Here is a 12685-nt window from a genome sequence, read left to right on the forward strand (position 1 = left end):
CGTGCTGGTGAGTAATTTAGTATAGAATAAGTTTCACTTGTTAGATAATGGATTTACCCATGAAAAGCTGATGATCGTGGGTTTAGTAGTCTTCAGTTTGGTTGGGCACTAGCCAAGTTTAGCAGGGCCTAGGCCCTACAAAGCCGTGCTGTAGATACACCACTGACCATGTCAACAATATATTAGCCTCCTGTGGATAAATACTGAAATGATTTTCATTTTCTCTGTTGCATGCGATGACTTGTTCTATTAGACTGTTCTACTAGAGAATCTCTTTTTTGAAATATTTCCTGGTTGATGTTCACCCCAGTCTCACAGCAGACCTGCACATACTTCACTATTTTCAATGTCCAGTCATTCACTAGCTATATATACTGACTCAACACTAACTTAAATTATTATCATCAGAGCTTCTATTGTATTGTCTTCCAATCGAGCTTCCAATAATCATAATCAAACGGTACGGTCGTACCGTTTAAGTAGGAATCCATGTGAAATTTTCGTGCGCTGCCCAAAATCGCGCCTTTAAAAATCATCCTAGAGATATCTTACGAGACGAAAATCACCTTTACGGAATAGTACTAGTCCATATAATACATAAAACAGCATTAAATACAACAAAACTTACAGGTGGCCGGATACAGAATTTTAAAAATCGCCAAAACTTTGAATTTTAGACTGACTGCCTGACTGCCTGACTGCCTGACTGCCTGACTGCCTGACTGCCTGACTGCCTGACTGCCTGACTACCTGATCACAGTCGCAAACCTAGAGGCCAAATGAAGCAGTGCACGGCACCATTTTACAAAACAATAGCAAACTCACCAGTGGGATGTGCCTTTTGGAGTTCCGACGAGTGTGTGCTTTCTGCGCCTTGTCTTTTCTTTCATCTTCAATCAGGCTGCTTGTCTTCTTCTTCATCCAACGAAATCATATCGAGGCGTAAATTTTCCGTATCAACACTTTCTTTAAGCAGCATAGCTAATAGACGCCACAAGATTATTTATTTATTAATGCATTATAGTACACGCATACAAGCATGAGCTTAGGTACACACACAGATACAAGAATTGACAATACACATGGTGTACTGAAGGTCTGTAGGCTTGTTCCTACAGCCAAAAGTAGTAATTATAAAATGTGACTGAATTTGACAAAACAAGGCTTCGACGTGCAAAGGTTTGTTAGGAGATATGGCGATTTTAAGGAATCATTGTATAATAACTTCCCAGTGCCTACAGCTGTGCAAACAAAATTTGCACCAATTGTTCATCTGTTCACTAGCTATCACTGAGTGAGTGTATACATTTCTGATACCCAACATTTGCCCTGTTTTGAGCAGCTTTTTTCGAGCGGGTAATAATATCACAGGTGGTAGTAATAGGGTGGGAGGGTGGGGGTGGACGGTAGTAATAGGGTGGGAGGGTGGGGGTGGACGGTGGTAGTAATAGGGTGGGAGGGTGGGGGTGGACGGTGGTAGTAATAGGGTGGGAGGGTGGGGGTGGACGGTGGTAGTAATAGGGTGGGAGGGTGGGGGTGGACGGTGGTAGTAATAGGGTGGGAGGGTGGGGGTGGACGGTGGTCTTAATATACGGGTATAAAATGAAGTAAGAAGACGATTGGAATCCAGAGGCCAAGTTTGGGCTCTCCATGGCCATCCACGGCCCTCAAATTACTCAAAATTGACTGAGAACACTATTGGCGAGCTCTCTGTGAAGTCCCAGCTCACTACACACCATTATCACAAAGCCATGGCCATTTAATGGTGCAAATCTCACACTCGTGGCTTTGACAGGGTCGGAAGAAAGCTGCTACAGAAACCAGACTTGCCAGTGCTGAAGGAAGTACAGTGTGAAATATGATAGTGTATTAGACCAGCAATCCATTTCTGGTAAAATCGTAAATTTGATTTTGTGTGTGTGGAAGCCTTGTTATGTGAAATCCGGTCACAAATAATAATAAAAGAACACATGATAAATTGTCTAAAACAGTGTGTAGTTAATCGAGAAATGATCAGTAACACACCGACTACAGGGAAGTGGTAGTGCAGTGTATGGGGGTTGAGGGGGTCAAAGTTATGAATGAAATGATTCCAGAAGTGGGACTTGGCTCTGTTCCTGATAGTGTCAATAGACAGATTAACGTCAATTAATGGAAGCGCATTCCATAAGCGACAGATCCTTACAAAGTAAAAGTGTTGTTGCTTGTTAGTGGTGGAGGGATTGTGATGTAATTTGAAGCCTCCTGATCTGGCACTTGTAGAGAAGGAAATGAAATGGTGAATGTTGAAACTACTGGTTGGATTTTTGATAGAATTGATGAAAAACATGATGTCTGAAAGTTCAAAGGTGTACATTAATGGGAGAAGCTCTAGTTTGAGAAGTCTAGTTTTATAGTCGGAAATGTAATCGTTCAAATATACTATTATTTAAGGCGTATAGACTACGCTACTGTACAGAGGAATATAGATTATATTCCTTACCGATATAATCTATGAATGTACGGAGGTACTGGTACTAGCTAGATAGCTTCACGATAGGTCACAAGATCACGCCCATTCTTCATTGTACGCATTATCGATCTATCGATTGAAACCACGATGACACACCCCCTTTTGCACTAGCTGTATTTCAGTGACCACACACCTTCGATTTGGAAGGCTGATTCGACATACTCTATAATCGACTAAGAAAGTCCCGGTTTGTCCAGCACAGGCCATTTATGTGCTGGGGGTGGTAGGCAAGGGCAGTCCATCAAGCCCGGGATGAAAGAAAAATAAATAAATAAAAATAAAAATAATCGATCGAAACCACGCTCCTTTTTGGGCAAGCGCACATCTTGCAGGCTGCCTCGAGATACTCTAACCATAGCTCGAGAATCTATGCTCTAACACAGCAGTCACCCTAATAGAACAGTCACATGTTTATAGCTAGTTGTATATGCCTTAACAAAAAAACTAAACAAACTAGTATATTAAAATTATAAATCTAAAAATAAAGTAGGAATCCAAGCGATAGCTAAAGAGTAGTGAAACAAGAGAAGAACGATGGTAGCTATTACAGCATAGCTCGGTGGGAAATTCCTACTTTGGCATTGAACACAATAATTTTTAATATACTAGTCATCATTAGTATCGCGTAGCCAGACCCTTTTCTTTCTTTTGTGTGGGGACGGGAAAGAAAAGGGTCTAGACTCTGGTGAACATAGTATAGCATTGTCCTTGAGCTATCCTAGTCTCGTCCTCGCAGACCCATTCGAGGACGAGACTAGAGCTATCCCGAGATTGTGGGGGATTCTACTGCGCAGCTTCCGGATTGTTGATTGGCACGAATGACGTGATTTGCTAGTCATTTGCATCCTGTTATCATAACTACTACTGAAATATCTATGGTACTGCGGTTTTCCATGTCCTTGCAATGCAAAGCGTCATGCGCTAATAATGTGTCAGTATGCGCAGTTCTTTAAAAACTCCTGTAATATTCTGTGGCTGTCGAGTTGTATGCGTAGGCATCCTTGAAGTCCTGTGAGTCAGTAGTTGTCACTGAAAATTCACTGTTGAACAGCTGCGCACGTACATGCTTGTATAGCGCATGACGCTTTGCATTGCAAGAACTTGGAAAACCGCTGTAACAGGATGCAAATGCAGCAGATCACGTCATTTGCACCAAACAACAATCTGGAAGCTGCGCAGTAGAATCCCACAATCTCGGGATAGCCCAACAATGATACTATGCTATGTTCACCAGACCCTTTTCTTTCCCCGCCCCACACAAAAGAAAGAAAAGGGTCTGGCTACGCGTAGGCATGTGTACAATATGCCAGAATAATTTTTGGAATAATCGGTGGTAAAGGAATCATGAATAATTCCGGAATAATATAGGGTGATCTTCCGGAATAATTAATTAGAATTCAAACATTTTTCGTGTAGTATTACAGAAAAATTCGTAAAGGAACATCCACTATCATTAGTCTTGCGCCAATTATGTTGGAATAATTTCGAGCGTAATAGACTAGCAAAAGCATCAAGCATTATGCCAGCATAATAGGACGTTTTTCAAGAATTTTAATTAAAACGCATTGCAATGCGCGCGCAAAAAATACAGCACAACATAAATACACTGTACATTATCACTGCATTTCATATCAAAAACCTTGCAGTGTCATTATTTTACTATTTCTTGACTGGTTATTCACACTTTATGAAAATAAGAGCAGTCACTTAGCTACTCTAATAGAGCAGTCAGAAATTGCAGATTATATTCCAATAAAACAGTCAGCTCTCGAGCATAATCTTGATTTTGAAGCATAATTTTGAGCATAATAGGCTGGATTTTTGAGCACCGCTAAATATATAATAATTTAGGTAATTTTCAAAACATAATTGGTTCAAGCCTAACTATCATTGCTAGCACAAAATCGGGCAAAAAGATTGAGATACTCTAGTAGAGCAGTCACTAACCCTAATAGAACAGTCAAACAAGTTTAGTTGTGACTGCTCTATTAGAGTATCTCGATCATTGAGTATAGTTTTTATGCTTGCAAGTGGTTATATTTTCAGCTGCAGAAAAATATCCATTTGACTTTTACAATTCCAGGAATTACTCCAGGAATATTTAGGAATAATAGGTGAATAAAAAAAGAATTGCCAGAAAGAATAATAGGTAATTTAAAAAGCATTATGTACTCAAGCCTATAGTTACGTGAGACTAAATCATCATATCACATTTTATTCAACATCAGACAATGAGACACATTATATAATACCAAATTCAATGACTGAACCTCAGCAAAACTGCTTTACCATGCCTTAATTGATACCAGTTGGCACATGACTGCACGTGTCCTATAAAACTCAAACCCACAATGAACAGCACCCATTCCGTCGAGTGTAAACATGTAGTGTATTTTTCTACTCGTTGTTAGGGATCACTTCACCATCCAAAACAGGTTAGTCCTTGACTTTGTGACTGTTATAGCTGAAGTTATACTTACGGTGAAGGAAATTTGCCCATTATGCTATGAATTATGCTCCATTATGCCAGCATTACGCTCAAGTTATGCTTTTCATCCACTATTATACCAAAAATTATGCCGGCATAATCGACGCAAGCCTAATTCAGGTGGGATAGGGGCCACCCCCACCTCCCTCTTTTCAGAAAATTTTCATAGTGTAGCTCATTGTACACATAGGCACATTCAAATATTTTGGTTCAGTTTATGGCTATCTATAATGTAATAAATCTGTCTGTGTAATTGCTACCTATATAACTATAAGCAAAGCACAAAGGAAATGGGAAACTAGGTGGGTTAGTACCCATCTATATTATTTTAGAATAATATAATATTCTAATAAAGCAGTCACATCTCTAATAAAACAGTCATGAGTAGTGTGATTATAAACATTGTTTATCAGTTTAAACAACTAAATACCAAGAGTTGTTGACTACATTTCCACCCTAGTTAACATAACAAGAAATTCTGTGGAGACAAAGGTCATAATTTTGTACACTACACAACAGCACAGTCTATACTGTAGCTTCATAATGGGTATTCATAGATCGCATGCTTGTGCTTTAGCATAATAACCTCCACCTCAATATAATTACTCTACTAATTCTGTTTTACTAGCTTCGTATTATTTGAACTTCTTTCAGTAAGCATTTTGAAGTTCGCCACCAAATTCAATCTTGGAAGGTTAGAGTTCAAAAGTTATGCCTAAAATATAGCTATATACTACAAATTCTATTTTATTTGATTTTTCCAGTGTTAAATTTTAATTATAATGATTAATATTCCCACTAAATTCAATTGTGGTAAGTTAGTTTTATTTGGGGAGTGATTATAGCCTGTAGACCTCATTCTCTGTAGTAGATTCATTAATACAGTGGAACCTGTCTAAAGTGGTCACCTTTGGGCCAGAAATATTTGTCCTTTATAGAGAGGTGGCTGCCTAACTCAATATCCTCTATAAAGCAGCCATAGGCAACAAACCAAGGTTTGGCCTTTATACAAAGATTCCTGGGATTATAGCTATCCTCACACATGCCTACATTTCAATCCATTACTTACATAGCTAAAAGGCATAAACAAAGTAGCAAAAAAGATGACCAAGAAGAGCCAGAAGATACTGTATGGAGACATTATCACTAGGCTGCCTTGCTACAAAACCAGTGAAGGAAAAGCTGTAGTTTAACGTAGCTGGTAACTGCACACTTGTAAATTCAGGAAATCAACATAATTATTGTGAGGTGAAGTTATATAGAATCATGCGAAGAGACAAAGCCATGGAATAGTTATAAGCGAACAAAACTGTGAGTATAAACTGTTATACTAGTTTACTCACCATCATGGCTGAAGCTGGCCGCTTTGTGAGAGGCTTTTTGTATAATGAAGTGCTATTTGGGACTTCAAAAGCTGGCTGTTATACGTGTTATAGAGGTGACCGCTTAATGCAAACTATTTCTGTACAAACTGATTGGGAATTGGTCGGGGCCATAGTCACGTGGCCGTTATGCTGAGGTGACCACCCAACTCAGGTGACCGTTAAGAGAGGTTCCACTGTAGGTGGTGCTTCCTAACACCAGTGGATTGATATCTGAATAAGTAGTTATACTGGATGTTGTAAGTAACTGCGTCGTCAAGTTTGTTGCACCTGTAGGGCTGATGCACTTGGTATCAATCAAAGGATTAGCAAGTGGTATAATTATGTGGAATTTTTACCCATGTTATTTCTGAGGTCCTTGTCATAGTAGGTTGGTAAGCTCCATGAAACTCTTCTGCTGTACTATTTATTTTATTTATTTATTTTAATACTTTTTAATGCAGTGCAAGACTGCATTAAAGGTCAGTGGGTAATAGATACCCACTGCCAAAGAAACATACATACAATGCAATGCAATAACTAATAATTACAACTGTTAGTTACTTATAATTACAATAGATAACTAGAGTTTGTTAAAATTGGTAGAAATTGGCGCTCTAGAGCAGCGGTGGCAAGGGCACAAAAGGTGACATGTACAAGCTCTCTCAGGGTTGAAGTTATTAGTAAAATGCGACCATAAATAGTTAGTTAAACGATATTTAATTGTGTTGGTAGATAGTGAAAGATCAATGACTGGTAAGTAATTGTATAGTCTGGCTATCCTGTTAAAGTAAAAATGATGTTGTGTTACTGATGATGTCCTTGGATGATTCAGTTTTTGGTTAATCCCAGATCTGGTGTTGCCTCTTGCAAAAGTGATGTAGTTGTAGATGTTAAAATTATCAGTGGGTGACTTTAATGATTTTATTAGAAACAGTATATCTTGGAGTTCGTAGTGATACATGAGAGGCAGGAGATGCAGTTGTTCCAGTCTGAGTTTGTATGAGGATGTGTAATCGTTAAGGATATATTTAGTGGCTCTTCATTGAATGCGTTCTAGTGCAGTAATGTCTCTTATTAGTTGAGGCCTCAATAGTTGTGAACAATATAATACTAGCTATAGACCTCTCTGGTAATAACAGTGGAAAAGGGTCTAGAAGTCAAACTAGAGGAGTCCCTGTAACAGGCTGATAGATAATTGTTCAGGTATAATCATTGTTCAAGAAAAAACTAGATTGGAAGATGGTCAACTAGTGTTCTGCGATACAGTGCATTTTGTGTTTCACGTATCACCATCAATAAATTGTTTGATACGATACTGTATCACGATACTATAATAAAAAGTGGTCATGGCTAGTTATGACTGGTGTATTATTTAATAGTTGTAACAATATCCAATTTATCTGTACCTTAAAGAACCAACACTGATTCTACATTCACTGTGTATCCAATTTCTTTATTCAGTGAATGCTACTGAACTACAGTAATAATTATACTGATCATGATGTGATAAATAGCTAGTGTGTTCCTGGTATGATTTTTAGTATGGAAAACAGAGTTGCTGTTAAAAGCACATCTCTACCTGGATACCTGCCTCTATTACACCACCCAGATAATTAGCTAACACAAAAATTTTATTTTAATACATGCTCCCACAAAGGCTTGTCCGGATTTCTCCGTATTTTGGTGAGTTGTCAAGATGGCTAGTATATACAGCAGATGTTTACTGCTAGTTCTTTATACTTAAAGTGTAACAGCTACTATTTTTAGAAGACCTGGGTAAGAATATTTTAGCCATAACACAGCAACAGCAGCACTTAATATAAACGCGTATTTGTATGGATTCTCGTAACGTTGCATTTTATAGCACAGGTAGGCTTTCTGTTCGAGTATTTAGATCACAGTTGCAGTAATAGAGCAATCACTACCTGTTCTACTAGAAAACTTCGATCATTCTCAAGTACAGTATCGTATCGTGATACTTATTTGCTGTATCGATATATTGCCGTATCGATATGTATTACAGATCCCTATGGTACGTCAACTTAGGTCACTGGCGTATATACTTCCAGTATTTAACTAGCAATAAAATTCTGTCAGAATCGTCAATCTCAGAATATTAATTTCCTGGAAGTGGGGGTGGCATGCCCCCAGACCTGCCCATGCTCATGTTTCACATTTTGTACTTGTGCTTCGCACACAGTGCAGTCACTTCTACCAGTGTGCCCCCTCTTTAGCAAAACCCTAGATCTGCCCCTAGGTATATAATCACCAATAATTCATGCATTACTGATACCAGAATGTCATGCTTCATTACATTTTCTTTCACAAATCGGAATGATTTTTTGAATATTGCATCACAGTAGGACCGTTAAGTTATCCCATGTCTTTAGCTATACGCCACGGAGTTTGATCGGTGTAGTTATCTACTTGTACTATGTACCTTATTATGTACATATAAAGATGACACTTTCAAACATAATCATTAAGCTAGATGTCTACTATTGGGTAACACAATGGAACATACCTACAGTTTACAAAATAAGTACACACACTTAATAATCTAGTATAATTACAGGGGACCGATATGTACAGTAGTTGAGAAAATGTATAGTACATACTTGCATAAATGTAGAGGAAATAATTATGAATGCGATTGTTGTTGCTTCTTTTTTTTAAGATTCTGTTTCAACGAATCAACAGCTTTAAAGGTGTAGTAGTAAACATTTAAACAGTTCAATAGAAATATTAGTGCTAAAAGAAACAAAATGATTCCTACAGTTTTTTGACTCGCTGTTAAAGCATCAGAGTAACGAAGTTCAACTTTCCTCATTTCCCTTTTATATTCTATGAAGTCTTCTGATGGTTCAAATAAGCATGATAGAATATGTAGATCATAGAACAACAAAGAAAGGCCCAATGATACTAGCAGAATACAAACTGAAAAAATAAGAGACAGTTTCCTCCATAGTGAATGCCTTTTCCATTCAGTTAAATTCTGATCTCCATCCAAGATTTGTTTGGTGTCTTGCTTCAGCCAACAATTTTCTGGCAATTCTGAGGCTTTCTTGTCTTGCAAACATTGTATGATTGCAATACGCATTATATAGGTTTCCTCATGACTAGCACCTACTATGATAGCCACCTTGACAATGAAGTAGGTTATAAGGGATAATGATAAAGCTATAAACAGCAATAAATAAAGTCCTTTATAGTAATTTTTTGTGGCTGAAAGTTTTCTACAGTTCCATAGCACAGCATCATCAATGGAAGAGACAAGTACATTAGTATGCTCAGGTCATGAGGTAACGTTAAAAGTAATATTAACATATTTGTCTGATGTCGCCTCATTATCTGCAGTTGTGGATATCAGGTTGACAATTGTAACATAAACATAGATAATTATAAACACCACTCTAAGATCAATTAGAAAATAGATAGTCCATTTAGATGCCTTGTCAACAGTATCATTTTGCATTTCCAATGGTTCAACCATTTTGACTAACCAGGCAAAGAAAAGACTGACAGCTAAAACCTTAGCTCTGACTGATACACGTTTTATATAGCAACTGCACTGCATGCATGCATGCCTTGCACACATGTATGTGTAGCTACACTTGTATGTATTTATACTGTATAAACCACATACTGATTCGCTGATTCTTCAGTTTCTGCTTTGTCAGTGTTCAACTGCATAGTACATGCTGTGACCAAATTTATCATGGCAACTGAAAATGGTGGTATATTGATGGATCCTGTTAACCAAGGTAACAGCGGTCAACAACCTTCTCAAACAGATAATCAACCTGGCAGCTTCAAGGGTGCAGCAAATGCTGCGAGAAATGCATGGAAAACTGGAGCAGAATGGAAAAAAGTTCTTTCAGGTGCGCTTGATGAAAAAAGGTTGCTCCTTGGTTTGATAGTGCTCAGAATATTTTATATTATATACATCAATTCCAATGCTCATTTTGACAACAAAGATGAAGATACTATTGGTTTAAACTGCAGTTGTCCTACTAGCCACAGACATTTCTGCATAACGTTATCAGTAATTTGCTGGTTTTGTGGGCATGTATTCACTTTATTCTTGCTATTCCTGAGCTCAAAACATACTTTTGTATAAAAACTAATGAGAATAATGAAGAAAAGTTGCCATGTTGTTCTTTATCATGTTCTCAATCACAATGTTGTTATTATGACAAAAATAAATTTCAAACTCATGATAGTTTAGATAAAATATCTTGTTGCTGCTGTTCATTCTGTTGCATGCAGATAATTAACAAGTCTGAATCAAGAGACTTCTATTGTTGTAAATTAAAGTGTTTTCAGATGAATATGTTTCACTGCAAATACTGGCTCCTCACGTGAACACACACAAAAATAATAAAGTTGCTACAGTAAAATTCGTTCGCCTTGATTGGAGGAGTTCTTGGAATAAAAAGGCTAAAGTAAGTATAAGTTTAGAACAGACTGTACTAAATAGCACACAGACAGTAACGTTCGCACTGCTGGCGTCTATTTTGAGTCCCCAACTTGCTAGATCCCGAGGCTAGTGATGGGCGATATCAGGATTTTCAGAACGATACAATATCGATACGATATTGACTAAAATTGACCGATATTGATACTTTTCGATACGATATTGTAACATTATTTGTTCATGTAAATTGCCAGTTTTCTTACATAATTTGATAGTAGGTAGCTATAGCTATACACAATGGAGATTCCCCGCCCACATACACAAGAGTAATAGTGATTTGAAAATTGCTAAAGGTAATGGAAAGCTACAATTAAAAATTAAATAAGCTAAAATACATTTTAAAATTAAATTCAGATCACGTGATGTATCGTATCGAAATATCGGATTCTGAAAAATATATCGATACTTTTCGATATCAGCAAAAAATCAAACGATACGATATAATATCGATATATCGCCCAACACTACCCGAGGCTTGCCCTCACGTGATTACACTGGTTGCGAAGGCAACCTTTCGGCCTCCAACCGTTGATAACAGTTATTTAAAATCCACGACCCTCATTGGCTACACAATACACTCACCTAGTTACACTTTTAAATACGCTGATTTAGTTGCTTCCTCTTTCGCTGCGACCACACAGGACCGACTAACTGCGGTAGTGACTTCCCTATTCTCCATAAAAGGTACAGTAGACAGTAGTTCTTCATTTATTTAATACAAAGCTTTCCTCCTCTTTAGCACCACCAAATGTTCTTTCGAGACTAATTGAACTTTTGGAAAACCCCTTGGCTAGTCCCACGAAGTACTACTGAATAATATACGCACGCCGCCATCTTGGTTAGTCCCACGAAGTACTACTGAATAATGTACGCACGCCGCCATTTAGGTAAAAAAATGTTAATAAATAAAATTAAATTAACAAACCACTTTTTTTCTTTCTGATAATACACAGTATGTCACCAGTTAAGACAAAACAAAGTCAGCACAGCAGTTATATTACTAAAGGAAAAGTATAACAGGTAAGAAAAAACTTCACTCCAACATCATGCACACAGCTCCATGCAATCTGTTTCTTATTTTCCGCCCTAAGAACGTTGTCACCTGACGAAGCTATAAAGGCAGAAATGCATTGTGACTGCTATAAAGTTCTTAGTTACCTGACTATTGACAATACCATTGTCAGAGTCTACCGGAATTCTAACTGTCTTTACAGATCTAGAGTTCCTCTTTTGTCTTCAATTTTCTCTCTATACCAGTATAACATAATTTAAATAAGTTTATTTACATATAAACTAACTTTTGATATTTTATTTCCATAAGTAGAAACTACGAGGACTTGTATGCCTCCAGTCTCCTGGATGAGTTCACCGATGTGATCACAAAGACACCATCTAAACTGAAATCTCGACAGTCATTCCCCAAGGATACTGAATATACCTTGGGTCTGTAACCATTTAATCAGGTAGAGTCGATGCCGCTGAACCATATTATTCAAATACCATATTATTCAAATACCATATTATTCAAATACTGGTTTGATCGTTCCAGCCATAAAAAAATAAAGGAGGATAGCAGTCTGCTGGCTAGATCATTCACAAAACTTCGAGAAGCATTGTTTCAAAATAACAAAATTTACCGATATGAAAACTATTTATGGACAAAATATTATGAATTATATGTTATAGGTACTGCAAAAGAAGACGAGACCATTACACGAAAGACTATAGATGACTTTATATGTCAAGAATTAATTCCCCAGGATAACCCTGATGGAAGCAGTCCACAAAATCCAGATAAAAAGAAGACTCCTTGTGAAAATGCATTGCCTAATAATTACAATAAC

General features: G+C 37.5%; 1 long non-coding RNA gene across 1 annotated transcript; it reads right to left on the bottom strand.

The window, feature by feature from the left end:
* Window positions 1-11888: 11888 nt before the first annotated feature.
* LOC136236783 (uncharacterized) lies at window positions 11889-12344 on the bottom strand. Its single transcript, XR_010692219.1, has 4 exons — window positions 12280-12344; window positions 12140-12233; window positions 12000-12089; window positions 11889-11952 (listed from the first exon to the last, which is right to left on the bottom strand). It is a non-coding gene; the product is annotated as an uncharacterized lncRNA (long non-coding RNA).
* Between the last annotated feature and the right edge of the window lie 341 nt (window positions 12345-12685).

Source organism: Dysidea avara, chromosome 1 (assembly GCF_963678975.1).
Source record: "Dysidea avara chromosome 1, odDysAvar1.4, whole genome shotgun sequence".
NCBI lineage: Eukaryota > Metazoa > Porifera > Demospongiae > Dictyoceratida > Dysideidae > Dysidea > Dysidea avara.